The sequence below is a fragment of the Camelus bactrianus genome, chromosome 13 (assembly GCF_048773025.1).
Source record: "Camelus bactrianus isolate YW-2024 breed Bactrian camel chromosome 13, ASM4877302v1, whole genome shotgun sequence".
Taxonomy (NCBI): domain Eukaryota; kingdom Metazoa; phylum Chordata; class Mammalia; order Artiodactyla; family Camelidae; genus Camelus; species Camelus bactrianus.
Genome location: NC_133551.1, coordinates 54,799,416 through 54,816,502, shown reverse-complemented (window position 1 = coordinate 54,816,502; position 17,087 = coordinate 54,799,416). Strand labels below are relative to the sequence as shown.

General features: G+C 37.8%; 1 pseudogene; it reads left to right on the top strand.

The window, feature by feature from the left end:
* The first annotated feature begins 845 nt into the window (after window positions 1–845).
* On the top strand, window positions 846–14,066 carry LOC105072870 (large ribosomal subunit protein uL1 pseudogene; annotated as a pseudogene).
* Window positions 14,067–17,087: the final 3,021 nt, after the last annotated feature.

The window sequence follows — 17,087 nt, the reverse complement described above, 5'->3', positions numbered from 1 at the left end:
AGCTCCAGCTCCGGGGCCAGTTAGATGGGGTTTGAATCCACTTCTGACATTTACTAGTGGGACAGCCTCAGGCAAGTCATTTAACACTATTGTTTTGTAAAAGAAAAGAAAACGGAATCTACCAGAATGAGCTGCTTTTAGGATTTAAGATTATAATCCATGTGGCTGTGTTTATGTGTGTGTGTGTGTCCATTGGGGATTTATTTTTTCACAATATGGGTTATATTTTCCTCCTGTTTTGCATGCCTAGTAATAATCAATTGAATGGTAGAAATTGTGAATTTTACGTTGCTGAGTTCTGGTTATTTTTGTATTTTCATAAACCTTATTGAACTTTGTTCTGTGATTCAGTTAAATTACTTGGAAATGGTTTGATCCTTTTTGTTCTTGCTTTCATAATTTGTTTGTTAGCTCTGAAGCATTGTTCAATCTAGGGCTAATTAGACTGAGGCAGATCTTTCCAAGTATTCTCCCAATGTCTGATGAATTCTGAGATTTTCTAGTCTGGCTGGTAGGACCAGGTGCCACTCCCAGCCCCGTATGAGTGCCAAGTACCGTCCTCTAATCCATTCTAATGGTTTTATCTTGGCCTCAGGAAGTCTCTTCACATGCATGCATTGATCAGTACTCTGCTGAATGTTTGAGGGAGCTCCTTTGCAAATGTCTAGGGTTTCCAATCTGACATGTAAATAGAGCTCAGAAGTCATCACTCCTGTTTCACAATAAGAAAAAGCTGAACAAACTGAAACTCAACAATTCTTAGATCCATCAGAAAGCTGAAGTCGCAGGGTAAACTGTTGCCCTGCAAACTGGAGAGGCAGGCAGATAGAGAAAATCACCACTTGATGGGAGCAGAAGCCCAGGAGGAGAAGCCTGCAGCTGAAGCCAGCGCCAGCAGGGACACTTTAAACGGTAATTAACAATTTGCCAGACTCCATATGGATAAGTGTTGAGAGTTACAAACTCCAGGGGAGGGTCTACATTTCTGAGTTTTACTTCCAGTATCCCCACTAGGTTCTCACAGTGAGAACTGGAGACAAATCCCCTCCTGTGCTTCTGGCAGGAGCAGGGGATAAGTAACCATTTGGAAATACTTCCTTCTCTCTCTCTTTTCCCTAACAAGGCCTGTGCTCAAGGGAAACCATTTTGCCAGAGCTGGAGTGACTAGGGTTTTATGAAAGCCTAACAGACTTGGGAGAAGGAACATACCCAACTCAGGCTCAGTGAAAGATGGAGACCTGATCACAGGACCGTAGACGACTTCCTCTCCTTAAACCTTACCACCACCTCCACTGCGTTCCTGTAAAATAACGCAGGGTTACAGCCAGAAGGAATGCAGCCCAACCTTATCTGAAAAGTCTCAAGGGACACCCAAGACAACAAGAGAGACAAAATAAGGACACCAGAGGGAGATTTACCCTTTGACACAACAGCTACAGGAAACAGTAAACACAGCCTAACTCCTAGCCAGTTCAACATAAAACTGCAAAGTAAAGGCCAATCAACCTCAGTTTCTTTTATCTGATATCTGGGGTTCTCAGCGCAAGGCTCTCCTCGTTCCTGTGACCTCTAGCCATCCTTGGTGCTCAGCTGACCTCTGCCTGCTTTCCCTTTCCTGCACCACAGCCTGGAAACTCTCTCGGGGCAGTAGGCTGGGACAGTCCCAGGCCTCTTTTTGTTTGTTTCTCACGTCTCAGCAATCATTGTCCTCTGTGCCTTGAAAACCATTACGTCACATATTTGGCCTGGGTTTTGGTTACTTGTTTTTGTTTTAGCAGGAGGATTAAGCTGGTTCTTATTGCTCCATCGTGGACATAAGTGGAAGACTTTTTAAATTTTGATACCTAGAAGATTCTTTAAACAGTTACTAGAGATGCCCCAATTTAAACGGTACTAAACATAATCGGGTCATCATCTGCAGAGTCCTTTCTTCCCAGCCAAGTAACATGTGGGTGACATTCTGCTCCTGCACAAACAGCTCCAGACCACTATACTATCTGAGCGAATTGATCTACTTTGCAGTTTTATGTCCTCTCCAACTGGCTCTGCACTCCATTTCAAATTTTGGGGGGAGGCAGGGAGGCTTACAAGTACCTGCCACTTCACTAGGCCATGATCTGGTCACCTCAAAAAGTTCACATTTTTAACACAGTCACACACACACACACATACACACACACACAGGGGGATTCATAAAACCAATTTGATGTGCCTTTGTAAGAACCATGTTTAAAGCATTATGGGAACTGTGAGGAGCAATTGATTGATTCAAGGTAGTGGACAAGGGGAAGGGGTTGATAAATAAGGATTTGGAGAAGGTACCCAAACATAATGACACTTGAGGCAAACTTCTAAGAGCCAACAGAAGTTAGCTAGGTAGGACAGAAAAAATTCTCTGCAGAAGGAGCTGCCTTTTGGCATGAGCAAACACAAGGCAGGCACTCTTCACTGCAGCCCACCAAATCAAAGCAGCCCTGTTCCTTCTTTACGGCTTCTGTACGGCTTACAAACCAACTAACAAGCTTGCTAAATCTCCCTTTAAGCTCTTATTAAAGAGCTCAGAAGGCAAGACTTAGGGGCTTTCCTGTAAGAAAATTAAATGTAAGCATTTAATATATAACCTAATAAAACCTGTTTTGGAATGAACTGATTACTTGGATTTGGAGTATATTTTCAAATCGAGAAAAGCATGATTGTATGACAGAACTCATATTCACAAAAGACACTATTTGAGTTATCTTAAAAAAATACTTTTAGACCAGATTTTAAATATACTCTACCTATGTAAAGAATATATAGTCCATTATAAGCTTTAGAATTTAAACACCACTATAAATGAGATGGAATACAAATTGCTGCCTAACTAATACATATTCGAGGGATGAATTACATTCTAAAGGAGTCCAGATGTAGGGTACAAAAATCTCTAGAAAAGTCCCCGACAGTTAACACTGACCAGTTCTGGGCCCTCTTGCCTGGGTTCTTTCTCTGCTTGTCCACTTGACTACTACGTGAACTCGGGTGATTTACTTCAGCTTTCCAGATTTCTGTTTTCCTTTTCATAAAATGAATATAATGTAAGAAGTACCTCGTAATGTTGTTATGAGGATTAAACAGATTGATGCATGAAAAGCATTTGCTGAGCACACTATAAGGGCTCAACAAATGTTAGTTTTTTTTTAATCACAACCTACATGTTGCTACTGTCTTTCCACTAACTTATCAAGTTAGTTTAATTCTTCAGCAAAGAGAATTTTACTTGCCTCAAAGGCAAGTAAAAACTTTTCTCTCTTCTTTCTTTTATTGTCTTAGAGCATTCGTTCCCAAACCTGGCAAGACATAATGCTATTCAGATAGATTCCCACGTCCTATCCCTGGAGATTCTGACTCAGTAAGTCTAGGGCAAAGCTAACAACCCTGTAGTTTTAAAAACTCCGCAGGTGATTCTGATGCACAGTCAAGCTTGGGAATCACTGTGTTGGAGAAAAACCTTCAAATCAATTGTGACCTCTCAGGTCTATTCAGTTTCTCTGAACATGAGCTGAAGAAACATTCTATGAAAACACTGAATGTAACAACTTGATGGTTGGCATCTGATACATTTTGTGGGTCTCAGTTTCCTCATAACCAAAAGAAAAGGCTTGGACTAGATGACATTTTATGGTTCGATATGTACTTAGAACGTGTTCTGAAGAAACCAGGCTCAAGTAATGGCTGTGCCAAACAAGACAGAGGGAGGAAGTAAATCAATGCAACAGAATAATCCAGAATAACCCCAGGATATATCCACACAAGTATGATCAACTGATTTTTGACAAAAGTGTGAAAGCAATTCAATATAGAAAGGACAGTCTTTTCCACAAATGGTGCTGAAACAATTGGTCAACCACATCTTAAAGATATAAAGTTCTTGTGGAATAAATGTATTACAAATATCTTCTCCCCCTAGGTGGTTTGCCTTTTTACTCTTATAATGGTTTCTTTTGATCAAAAGAATGTCTTAATTTTCCTTTAAAAAAAAAAAAAAAAGACAGAGGGAGGAAGACCAGCAATGAAGGAGGAGGAGGGGGAGGGAGAGAAGACAGGAGACGGGGTTGGGGGGTGCTGGGGGTGCAGCGGGAAAATGAAGGAATGAGAATGAAAATCCACAAGAGAGGAGGAGTAGGAGATGACCACACTGGCTACCTTTTAAAAGGATGAACAGATTTGTCCAGGGAAGAAGACAAAAAAGGTAGAAGAGGAAAAATTACAAGCAGACTGTGGATGTATGAGACTGAAGGCACTGTACAGGGTGCAGAGGAAATTTAGGTTCAAAGGACAGGGAAACAAAATGAGTAATGAGAGAATGTAAAGGCTGGTTATGTGAAGAGGTCACAGTCAAAAAGACATAAAGCGAAAGAGAAAAAAACATGATAGGAATCAGAAAGCTGGAATAGCCTGACAGTGAAATAAAAAGGAAAGAGGAAGGAAGGAAGGAAGGAAGAAAAAAACAGAATCAAGTCAAACATATAAGTTTAATACAGTGTGGCAGGGAGGTATATAGCTCAGTGGCAGAGCGTGTGCTCAGAAGCACGAAGTCCAGGGTTCAATCCCTGGTAACTCCATTAAAAAATAAATAAAATTTAAAAAAATAATAAACCTAATTACCTCCCCCCAAAAAGATTAATAGTGTCACAGTTATATAAAACTGTGCCATAAGTAGATTTAAAAGCCTGCAAGTAAATGGAATAGGAAAATGTGTGCGAAAAGATGAACAAACTGGATCATGAAAAGGAAGACAGTTTAAAAGTTTTGTGAATTTCTTCTGGTTATTTTTTAAATAATTACTAGATCAAAGAAATAAAAGTTTGATGACTATGCATTGTATAACAAAAATGGAAAATACTGACATTTTTGAAAATTATAAAAAATTATATAAATTAGATTGAAAGTCATATATACAAAGGAAAAAGTAAATATTATTACCAAGGATTCTTTCATAGTAAGTATAGAAGAAAAACTTGCAATTTTTTTTTAGAATCTGATTTTAAAATATTATAATCTAAAAACTTTAATAAGAAGATAAGAACAAGAAACTCTCAGTGACCAATCTGAATGAATGCATTTGGCAAAAATTTCTTAAATGGGACACAAAAAGTTCGAATAATTAAAAAAAACAATAAATTGTGCATAGTCAAAGTTTAAAATTTCTGCTTTTCAAAAGACTGTTATGAAAATGAAAAAATCAAGCCACAGACTGGAGAATATTTGTCACACATAACCAACAAAAGACTTGCATCTACAGCATATAAAGAATTCGTAGGGGGTGAGAAGGGAAAAATTTGGGAGTTTGAGATTTACAAATGTTAGTCACTATATATAAAAATAGATTTTAAAAAATGTCTGTATAGCACAGGGAACTATGTTCACTATCTTGTAATAACCTTTAATAAAAAAGAATATGAAAACGAATATATGTATGTATATGCATGACTGGGACATTGTGCTGTACACCAGAAACTGACACATTGTAACTGACTGTACTTCAGAAAAAAGTTCAAAAAATTAAAAAAAAAAAAGAATTCTTACCAACCAATAATAAGCAAACAATGTAATTTTTTAAAGTTTGCAAAAGATATAAATGGACTTCACCAAAGAAGATATATGGATGGCCAATAAGTACATGAAAAGATAGTCAAAACCATTAGTTATTAGGAAAATGCAGATTAAAAACTCAATGTGACAGCAATACACAGCTAACTAGAATGGTTACAATTTAAAAGTTGGCAAAATTAAAAAGTGTTGGCAAGGATATGGAGCAACCGGAACTCTCATATACTGCTGGTGGGAATATAAGATTGTATAAGCACTTTGAAAAATAGTTTGGCAGCTTCTTTAAAAGTTTAACATACACCTACCATATGACCCAGCCATTCTGCTCCTAGATATTTATTTAAGGAAATGAAAGTCAATATCCACACAAAAGACTTGTACACAGATATTCATAGTAGCTTCATTATAATAGCCCCAAACTGGAAACAATCCAAATGCCCATTGTACTAGGGTTCTCCAGAGAAACATAACCAGTAGGATATATATATGAATATATAAGATGAGGTTTATTATGGGAATTGACTCTCACAATTATGGAGACTAAGAATTCCCACTGCCAGCCATCTGCAAGCTGGAGAACCAGAAACCTGGTGGTGTGATTCAGTCCAAGCCCCAAATTCCCGAGAACAAGGGGAGATGATGGTGAAAGTCTCAATTCGAGTTTGAGGAATGAGGAAAGACTCCAAGGGAAAGAGAAGATGAATGTCCCAACACAAGCAGCAAATTCACCCTTTCTCTGCATCCTCTGAATAGAGAGTTCTATTCAGTCCCTCAAGAGACTGGGTAATACCTACCTGCACTGGTGAGGGCAATTTTTTTACTCAGTCTACCAATTCAAATGCTAATCTCTTCTGGAAACACTCTCACAGACACCAAAAAAATGTTGTTTTATTAGCTACCTGGGCATCCATGGCCCAGTCAGGCTGACAAATAAAATTAACCATCACACCCATCATCAGGTACATGGATAAACAAATTATGTTATATCCATGCAATGGAATACCTCTCAGCAATAAAAAGGAACAAACTACTGATACAACTTCATGAATAAATATCAAAATAATTATGTTAAATAAAAGAAGCTAGAGCAAAGAAGTAAATTTTGTATTATTTCATTTCTGTGAAATTCTAGATGTGCAAACAAATATAGAGAAAGCATCTCAGTATTTTCCGGGGTGGGGAGAAAGGGATGGATTACAAAGAAGCAAGTGGAACTCTTGGGGATAATGAAAAAGTTCATTATTTTGACACAGCTCTGGTTTGATGGATGGTCACATGTCAAAGCTGATCAAATTACACACTTTAAATATGTACATTTTATTGTGCATCAGTGATATCTCAGTTAAGCTGTTGGCTGAACTAGTGACTCTCTGGCACTAGGAACCCTATAGATACTCAGGTCTATATTTTAGGGACAACTGACAAGTAATACAAGAAAATGTTTCATATCCAAATCATATTTCTTTTTTTTTTTTTAGAGGTACTGGGGATTGAACCCAAGACTTCATGCATGCCAAGCATACACTCTACCACTGAGCTATATCCTCCCCCTCAAATCAGATTTCTTAAAGACAGAATTGGTGGGTTTCATAGGTTTATTCCCCCAGAGTAGTGCCTGAGCCAAGGAATTGAATGTAAGTAGTTTATTTGGGAGGAAATCTCAGGAATCAGAAGTGAAGGTATGAGGAATGTGAAATAACAAAAGGATTTAATGAACTGGTCACCACACAACGAGCAAGTAGGGCTTAATCCTATGGGGACTCCAAGGAACCATGTAGACAGTGCCCTGGGACCGTCCCCGGGAAGAAAATGTGCTTGGCCACCAAATGCCACCGCTTGCCCCCCTCCAGAGACATTAATTCCCCTCACTTCTGGGCTGTGCCTCCAAATGGCAAGTGGTACCCTCAAGGCAGGAAAAAAGATACTCTCATATCCCTTGCTTGATGTGGGATGATAGCAGGTGCACGAGAATTTCCACCCAGATACCACAACTGAAATCAGCTCTTAGGGAACTGGAGTGAGAGCACACCATGGTTAAGAGCACAGGCCCAGAATCATTCAACCCCCCAGCTCCACCACTTTCTACCTGTCTAAGCCTGAGCAAATTTAGCTGTACTAAACTTTAGTTTCCTCGTCTATAAAAAGGAGATTAATATTAGTATCTATCATCACAGAGGAATCACAAAGATAAATTTAGATAATGCATGTCAAGTACTTAGCACAGTATTTGTCACATAGTAATAATCAGCCCAGTTATGTACTTTATTCACCACAGAAGATTCCATATAACTTCAACCACCCTCAAAAGGCAAAGATTGTTCATCACTAAGGATATTCTTAAAGAATGAACCATGGGCTCTGAAGGCAACTGCAAATCAAAGCATACAAAAATTAAACTTCTAAAACAGAGAAGAAAAAAAAACCTGATCAAGGTGGTTAGTCTGAGAGGAAAATGGGTATCTGGATAAATAAAACAGGCTGAGTTTGTTTAAAACTAATCGTAATTCTTAAGTACTGTAAGGGAGCACATCTCAAAAGCTTTTCCAAAAACGTATCCTATCAGTTCAGTTTCTTGAGACTGAAATAAAAGAAAATGTGATTATAGGTAATGTGTTTCCAGCATATTTAAGAACAAAGCCATATTTAGTTTTCTAAAAAATAGGAAGTTCACTTTAACTGGTTGTACTAAAATACTCCATTTTAATGCCAACATTGAAATATGAGAGAACTTATACATTACAGCCATGCAAGTAAAGAAATTGTTCCAGTATGTTTATCTAGAAGTGAAGTAAGAAACTCGGTTACTCTCTTGTTCTAAATCATGAACATGTTAAAACTCTTCCTGTTTACTGACTTCTGACTATGTTCTGAATTCCCAGGATTTCTAGTATCTACCATAAGATACTAAATAACCAAACTTCACCAGATCTTCAAACATCTCAGGGTAGAGGAGGAATTTCCGGATACTCTTCACAAATTTAATACATCACTCTAATGAAGACACTGCCCCCTCTCTCCATAAAGCATCTTACTCAAAGGAGAGAGCAACAAGTCTCCAAAGTAATAATGTCCAGGAATGTTGGAAGGCTCGATACACGTGTCTGTGATACATAGTTATCTTCTTCAAGAGAAATAACTTCCCATGTGGTACTACAAAGGTAACATCATTTTTCTCTAGGTCTTGAAATTTTTCCTGCCTTTATTAAATAATGAATGATGTTTAAATAGTGGTTGTCTACAGGAATGGGACATAATAGACTCAGCCTACACTATTCCTTTTATAGGAAATTTCAACTGAAAAAAGAAGGATAATTAGCTTCCGGTTCTCCTTCAAACAGCCAGTCGTGTTATTTAGTCTTGAAGAAAAATGAAGTGCCTTGTACTTTAGAATCTATAAACCCCTCAATTAACAAAGTCTCTATGAGGAAATCTAATTAGAAGTCAGAAAGCAAAAGTAATACATTTGTTCCAAAGTGACATTTCCTCAGAAACATGGAAATGTAGAGAATTAAACCCAATGCTCTAAGAACTACGTGCACAGAAATGAAGAGACAGGGCACAGACTTCAGAATTCTGTTTTACTTGGGCAAGTTTTCTTGGAAGAAGTTGGTGAACTGACAGATTAAATGTGCTCAGTAATGCGTAGTGTAGCATTTAGAATAGCCGAGAAGAGCAATCCTTCGGTAAGCAGTTTTCCCCCGGTGAAAGACAATTGTACAATCAGAAGCAGAAACTCGGTTATTCATACTAGAAGGAGGAAAAACAGATTTAGACAGAATATGACTTTTAAATATAGGTCCTTTCTTTTGTAGAGCTTTTCAGTGTTCAATTTCATATTATCTTGTATATTATGTTCAGTGTTTGACTTTTGGACCAAATTCCTTAAGAATTAAAAAAATACAATATATTGCACTGAATATCTATACAAACTGGACATTTAAGCCAAAGTGATGTTATGTTCCTCCATCCTTTCAGTAAACTGTGCACTCAAAACCAGAAATGCTAGGAGCGGGGCACCTATGCCCCTGTTCTCCATTCTCAGTAAACCTGGTACGTATCATCTTAAATCATGGTACTCAGCCCGAACTCGTCTTCAGAATGTTCACAACACAAATGGCATGGCTAACCACTACACAACCTGGAGTTAGTCTGGCAAATAAATCTTAACTTGCCACTTCTGCTTAATCACTAATAATTAGTAATCCTGTTCACAAAAACTTCAAAAGCCAAAACCTACAAATCCAATATTCTGAGTCTCATAAAAGAATATGTCATCTCAATAATTAAACAAACGCTTCCATATGTCAAGTACTTAAAATATGCCTGACCCATATTAGACAACACATAAATGTTTCTGTTTGATTATTGAGCACATGCCATGACAAGACACTATTCTAGGCAGGGGAAACAGCAGTAAACCAAAACATTTCCTGCCTTTATGAAGCTTCCTTTCTGGTGATGGAAGATTGACAATAAACAGAATTCGTAAGTGTTGGGCTCTACCTAGCAGTCCTGCAAGTCTTCTAGTTTCCCAGCTGTGAGACCGAAGAAAGAGCCTGGCAGCGGCGACAGACAACAGTTTATTGGACCGGGAATCTTACAGGTCTGAAGCAAAAGTCCTGGAGTGACACCCCACCATGTACAGCAGCAGAGAGCAGGTAGGATGCTGCAACAGTCTTTGCTACTCCGGGAGAAGGAGGCTACCATTTATAGGGTGAATTGATGTCAGGTTGGCTCATCAGTTACCAAGAAAACCAGCGGCTGGGGCAGGGGGCAAGCAGGTAGTTACTGATTAAGCCCTATGATTGAGAGGATTGGATCCTCATGTGAGTAGGGTGTAGGTGAAATGCAGAGACTGGTCAAGCAGGGGATGTACAGAGAGCAAGGGAATGGCCATCTTGAGTGGCCTGACCATTCACTAAGTAAAGTATATACTTATTAGGTGATATATGCTTCAGAAAGAAACAAAGTAGGAGAGAAAAGTGGCAAGTGCCATATAACCCAGCCACTCCACTCTTAGGAATTTAGCCAAGAAAACTGATACATAGGTTCACACAGACTTCAACGTGAATATTTACAGCAGATTTATTTATAATAGCCAAAAATTGGAAGCGAGTCAAATGCCCATCAATATGTGAATGAATTTTAAGAATTGTGGTATATCCATACAAAAAAAATACTTGAACAACAAAAAGGAATAAACTATTAATACACACAACAACATGAACGAATCTCAGATTATTCTGTGTGAAAGAGGCCAGACCAAAACAAACAAAAGAAGTTCATGCCGTATAGTCATTTATATAGAATTCTAGAAAACGCAAACTAATCTATCATGATGCAAAAGCAGATTAGTGGTTGCCTGTAGATTGGTAGAGGGAAAGGACAGTTATGGAGGGGCAGGAGTCAGGGATTGCTAAGGGGCACAAGGTACCATGGTGATGGCCACGTTCATTATCTTGATTATGGTAAACTATCATGGTACATACATATGACAAATTTATAAGATTTATACTTAAAATATGTGCAGCTTATTGTATATCAATTACACTTCAATAAAGCTTTAAAAAAATACATCATTTTCCAGTGTAAAATGGAGATGTGTGAATACTTGTAACTTTTTCCAACTTGTTCTGACATCTGATAAAACAAATCTATTGGATTCCAGCTCAGATAGAGAATTGGTACCAGATTTGCCCTTCTGCTATAAACAACTAAAAAACTGCAAAGTATATGAAACAACTGTTCTTACACTGCATGTTCGATTGCTAAGGCTGACATAACAAAATACCACAGAATGGCTAAAACAATAGAAATTTTTCTCCTAGTCGTGGAGGCCAGACATCCAAGATCAAGGTGTCAGTAGGTTTGATTTCTTCTGAGGCCTCTCTCATTAGCTTACAGGTGGGAACTTTTTGCTGTGTCTTCACTTGGACTTTGCACATGGCTTTTGTACTGCTTCCCCTTCTTCTAAGGATACCAGTCATGTTGGTTTAGAGCCTCATTCATATGACCTCATTTAAACTTAATTACCTCTTTAAAGGCCCTATGTCCAAATACAGTCACATTCTGATATGTATTAGGAATTAAGACTTTAATATATGATTTTGAGGGGGATACAATTTAGTCCATAACACGTTGGAAAACAGGCTATGCAGGACCATGACCCCTGAAAAAAAGGGTAGTAAATGAAGTGATCCCTACAGTTGTCATAGGTAGCTGCCTGGAGGCATTACCCAATCCACACGATAGGAAGGAGAACCCAACCAGAGCATAACTGTCTTGCTGCATTGAAGAGACAGAGATTGGTTTGAAGAGGCTAAAGCAGCTGGAATTTGTAGAACAGAGTACTAGAAAGGAGGAAGCTATGCAGAGAAAGAGATTTGCATAAAGGTCCGTTTGAATCCTGAGCAGAACACTAAGCTGTGCACGTATAGAATGAGATGCTACAAGATCAGACAAAGAACAATTATTGAAATAAAGAACAACACGGGAACTATAAGATAAACAGTTGCTGGAGCTTACACAGTCCTGGGAGATATTCATGTCCTGACTATCCAGAACAGAGGAACCTGTTAAACACCTAGGCATCTAGGAGAGACACTAGAATTAGCTCTGGAGAAAAAGGCTACTCTAGACTTGCTCTAACAAATCTCAGTGCTTGCTAAAACAAAACTAAATTACTCTTAAAAGGAAGATACTCAACAACATGATATAATACTGCCCAATATCCAATCAAAACTTACTAGACACAGGGGGTGGGAAGGGACAGACTGGGATTTCAAAATTTGTAGATCCTGACGGGCATATGCAGAATAGATAAACAAGATTATACTGTATAGCACAGGGAAATATATACAAGATCTTGCGGTAGCTCACAGCAAAAAAAAATGTGACAGTGAATATATGTATGTCCATGTATAACTGAAAAATTGTGCTCTATGCTAGAATTCGACACAACATTGTAAAATGACTATAACTCAATTAAAAAATGTTAAAAAAAATTAACTAGACATGTAGAGAAGTAGGAAATTATGACCTAAACCAGAAGAAAAATCAGTTGATAGTAAAAAACAAACAAAACCCAGAATGATAGAGATGATGGAACTAGCAGACAATAATGTTAAAAATAACACTGTACCCATGTACATGTACATAAAGGAAAATGTGAACATAATGAGGAGAAAATATTAAGATAGAACTAATGGAACTTCTAGAGTTCTAGAAAAATACAGCATTTCCTTCTAGAAGATACAAGATTGTATCTTTTCTAGAAGAAGAAAATACAACATCTGAAATGAAAAATTCACTTTTTAGGGGTACAGGAAATCAGACACTGTAGGGGTAAAAATAAGCGAACTTAAGAACATAGCAAGATATACTGCTTCATCTTTAAGTTCACTGAAGCCCCAAGGAAAACAAAACTAATGCAAGAGACTTAGTGAGCTTGAGCTGTTGGATAATGTCAAGCAATCTCATTTACATGTAACGGAGTCCAAGAACAGGAAGGCAGAAAAAAATATCTCATTAAGTAGTGGACAGTATTAAAAAATGTAATGAAACTATAAATCTATAAATCTAAGAATTTCAACAAATATGAAGCAAAATAAAGCAAACAATCCCAAGGCATATCGTAATCAAGATACTGAAAAAGAGTGAAAGTTCCAAGAGATAAAGAGAAAAGCTTAGAAGCTTCTAGAGAGAAAAGACACATTATAATGGGAGAACAAAGGAAAAGGAGACAACTAATTTCCCATCAGAAATAATGCAGCCAACTCTTTTCTGGTTATTGCAGCGCAGGGCACCATTAGCAGCATCTCCTGCAATACCCTCTGTGAGGTAGTGTGGGAAGTCCTGCACCAGAACCAGCTCAGCACCCGAAGTTTTTGGAAACTGCAGATTGGCTTGAGTTGATCAGCTCGAGGCTGCAGATCGCCTTGAACTATGACCCTCACAAGGACAAATACTTCTTGGGCACCATCAGGCTAAATCCACTCCCTGCCCCAAGTTTTCCACATGTGTCCTGGGGGACCAGTAGCACTGTGATGAGGCCACAGCTGTGGATATACCCCATATGGACATCAAAGAGCTGAAGAAACTCAACAAGAATAAGAATCTGGTCAAGAAGTTGGCCAAGAATTATGCCTCTGTGGCTTCAGTCTCATCAAGCAGAACCCACGAATCCTGGGCCCTTGCTTGCTGATCCACAATGAGAAGATGGTGGCCAGAGTCCATGAAGTGAAGCCCACAATCAAGTTCCAGATGAAGAAGTTTCTAGGTCTGGCAGTGACTGTTGGCCACATGGAAGTGACAGATGATGGGCTTGTGTACAACATCAACTAGCTCTCAGTTTACTGGGGCCAGGGCTCTAGAATTGGTAGGACATCTGGGCCTGATACATCTAGAGCACCATGGGCAAGCCCAGCACTTATACTAAGGCATGGCTTAATAAACCCCAGTGCCACCATTTTTGAAAAAGATAATAGTAGTAGTGGTAGTAGTAGTAGCAGTAATACTGCAAGCATGAAAACAGTGACATGACATCTTTAAAGTGCTGACATATCAAAGTCATTATGACCCTTGTGCAAGGAAATGAAAATTAGTAAGTGAAGTGTAAATCTTCCAGGAAACCATGTGCAGAAATGGTCTAGCTACCAGATGGGGTAAAAGCAAATGAGTTTTGCAGTCTAGTATGAAGAAAACCTGTTTCTTGAAGGTAACAAAATATAAGATCATGTTATTTACAATCTTTTTTAAAAATTTGTTTTTATTTTTTGTGGGGGAGGCAATTAGGTTTATTTAGTTATTATTTTTAGTGGAGGTATGGGGGATTGAACCCAGGACTTTGTGCATGCTTAGCACCCACTCTACCGCTGTGCTATACCCTCCTCCCCCATTATTTGCAATCTTTAGTGTGAACTATTGAAGGCATATTTATTATTCTCCCACAACAGTAAAGATACTTCTATATCAAATACTAAATCTCAAAAACAATGTTTGGATTTTATTTTGCATTAGCAGATCATAACAAATGTTCATGGACTAAATAAACGTAAGATACCATTAGTATCTTAGATATAGTAGATAGGACACCAAATCTGGAATAAAACAATTCTGAGTCTGAGCGTCAGCTCTGTCATTTCTGTTTGGAGACTTTGGAAATAGCCGTGTTCCCTCAGGCTCAGTCTCCTCAGTGAAATAGGAATTATTTCATTATACAGTTATTTAAAATGTATTCTATGCCAGGCTTCCCACAGAGGATTCAAAGTCCAGTAAGACATGCTCCTTGCCACTCAGAGGTCTAGAGGATGAAACAGAACTGTAAACAAATCCAATGGTTACCAATAAGGACCCACAAAAGGAATCGTTTATGTTTGTGTTTGTGTGTGTATATACCTCTGAGCAGGTGGAAATTAGAAAAGAAAAAAAAAAAAAAAGAACTGCATTTTTAAAAGAAAAAGAAAAATGAGAGTATCTTGAAAGTTGGCATTTGCCAGTCTGACAAATGAAGTTCTTTCTAGGAAGCTGAAGCAATGGGTATATAGGCAATGAGGTAGAAAGACCCAAGATACCCTTGGGGAAGTACACATAGTTTGCGTCACATGGAAAATTGTTTCAAAGATATGATAAAAGATGTAACTAAATAAGGAGCTAGATTTGTATGACCTGATAAGGAGTTTCAACTTCATTGTACAAGAGAAAGGGATTCGCAACAGTAGAGAAAGGCTGAGATTGGGGGTTTAGGATGGAAACTATGACAGCAGTGGAAATGCAAGGGTGAAGGCAAGGAGGCTGGTAAAGGGCTGAGAGACCAAGTAGAGCATACTGAGACACTGAATTAGGACAGTGCTGGCAGGTACTAAAAGGGCTGGAATGAAAGACATTTAAGAAGTATAATTATAGTATGTAACGACTAGCTAACAAAAGGGGAGGGAAATCTAAAATACCGTTTCAAATTCTGCCATAAAGTTACGAGAAACAAAATGTTTGCTTTGTTTATAAAAAAAAGTCTCATGTGAAAAATGAGATTAAAGTTCTACCAAAAAAATTTTTTAAACCAGAAGGGGCAAGAGGATACAGGTCTACAATAAAAATTGTAAAATGAAGAGAAGAAAAATAGTATCTATGACCTGATTCCATATAAACGAAAACCATGTTGTTACTTTCATCTTTTTTCTTTTAAGATATTTTATTATACATTGCATAAATACTTCCAAAAATACTTTCATGTTTTTGTCCAGAAAAGAAAAAAATTGGTTTGACTCTCTAATGGGAAAATACCACTGTTAGTTATTTCAGTGCAAACCTCAAAAATTTACATCATTTATAAAGTCTGAAATCAGAAAGAGAATAGGATGAACTATTCAGGTGAGCCCCGTCGGTTCATCCGTACTTTATACAGCAGTTCTTGTAAATGCTACCACTTTTTTTTAAATTCACCATCCAAAGATTTTTGTCTTAATATTTAATGAAAATAAATCCCTCATTCCAAACCAATAGGTGAATGGAGAGCCGGTCTCCCTAAGACAAAGAAAAATATTGACAAATTCTCACATGCAAAAATTACTCTTTAGTCTATTATTGCTGAGGGCAAAGTCTTTTTCTACTGCCCAATCCAAACCCTCTTCTCAGACTGGCTTCCCTTGATCTTTTCTTTTTAACATAGGGCTGCTTTCCAACCTATTGGGATTACTGCAACAGAACGTCCTCCCTCTCCATACCACAGGCTCTAGAACTCTATTTAAATCCTTTGCTTATTTCTGAATTGGGCTGTTTTTTGTTTTTTGAATTTAGAGTCAGTTACAATTTGTCAATTTTCCTTTTTAGTCAATTTCTAGTGTACATCATAACATCCTAGTCATGTATACATACACATATAGTAGTTTTCATATTTTTTCATTAAAGGGTATTACAAGCTGTTCAAGTTTCCTGTGCTATACAGAAGAAATTTGTTTTATCCACTTTTATAGATGGGGAACATTTGTGAATCTCAAACTCTAAACTGGGCTTAGTTTTTAAAATTGTTTAAACATTTTAGATTCAAGCGCCTTATCAGAGATTTGCAATTTTCTCCATTCTGTGTGTTTTCACTTTCTTCATGGTGTCGAAGCAGTTTAACTCTGGTAAACCCAATTTACCTTTGTTGTTGTTGCTTTTTTTTGGTGTCACATTTAATAATCTTTTACCCAACTCAAGGTCATGAACATTTATCCATTTTCTAAGTTTTATAGATTTCATTCCTACATTTAGGTGTTTGACCCATTTTTAGTATTTTGTATATGGGTCCATGTGCAACTCAAGAGTCACCTTATCAATTTCAAGAAGTCAGCTGGAACATGTTGAATCTGTAGATCAGTTTGGGGAATGCTATGTTAACAATGTTTCAATCCATGAACATGAGATGTTTTACCATTTGGATCTTTAATTTCTTCCCATTCTTTCCTCTCATTCCGTCTTGCCTCAAACACACTTGGAACTCAACTCATTTTAGGTGC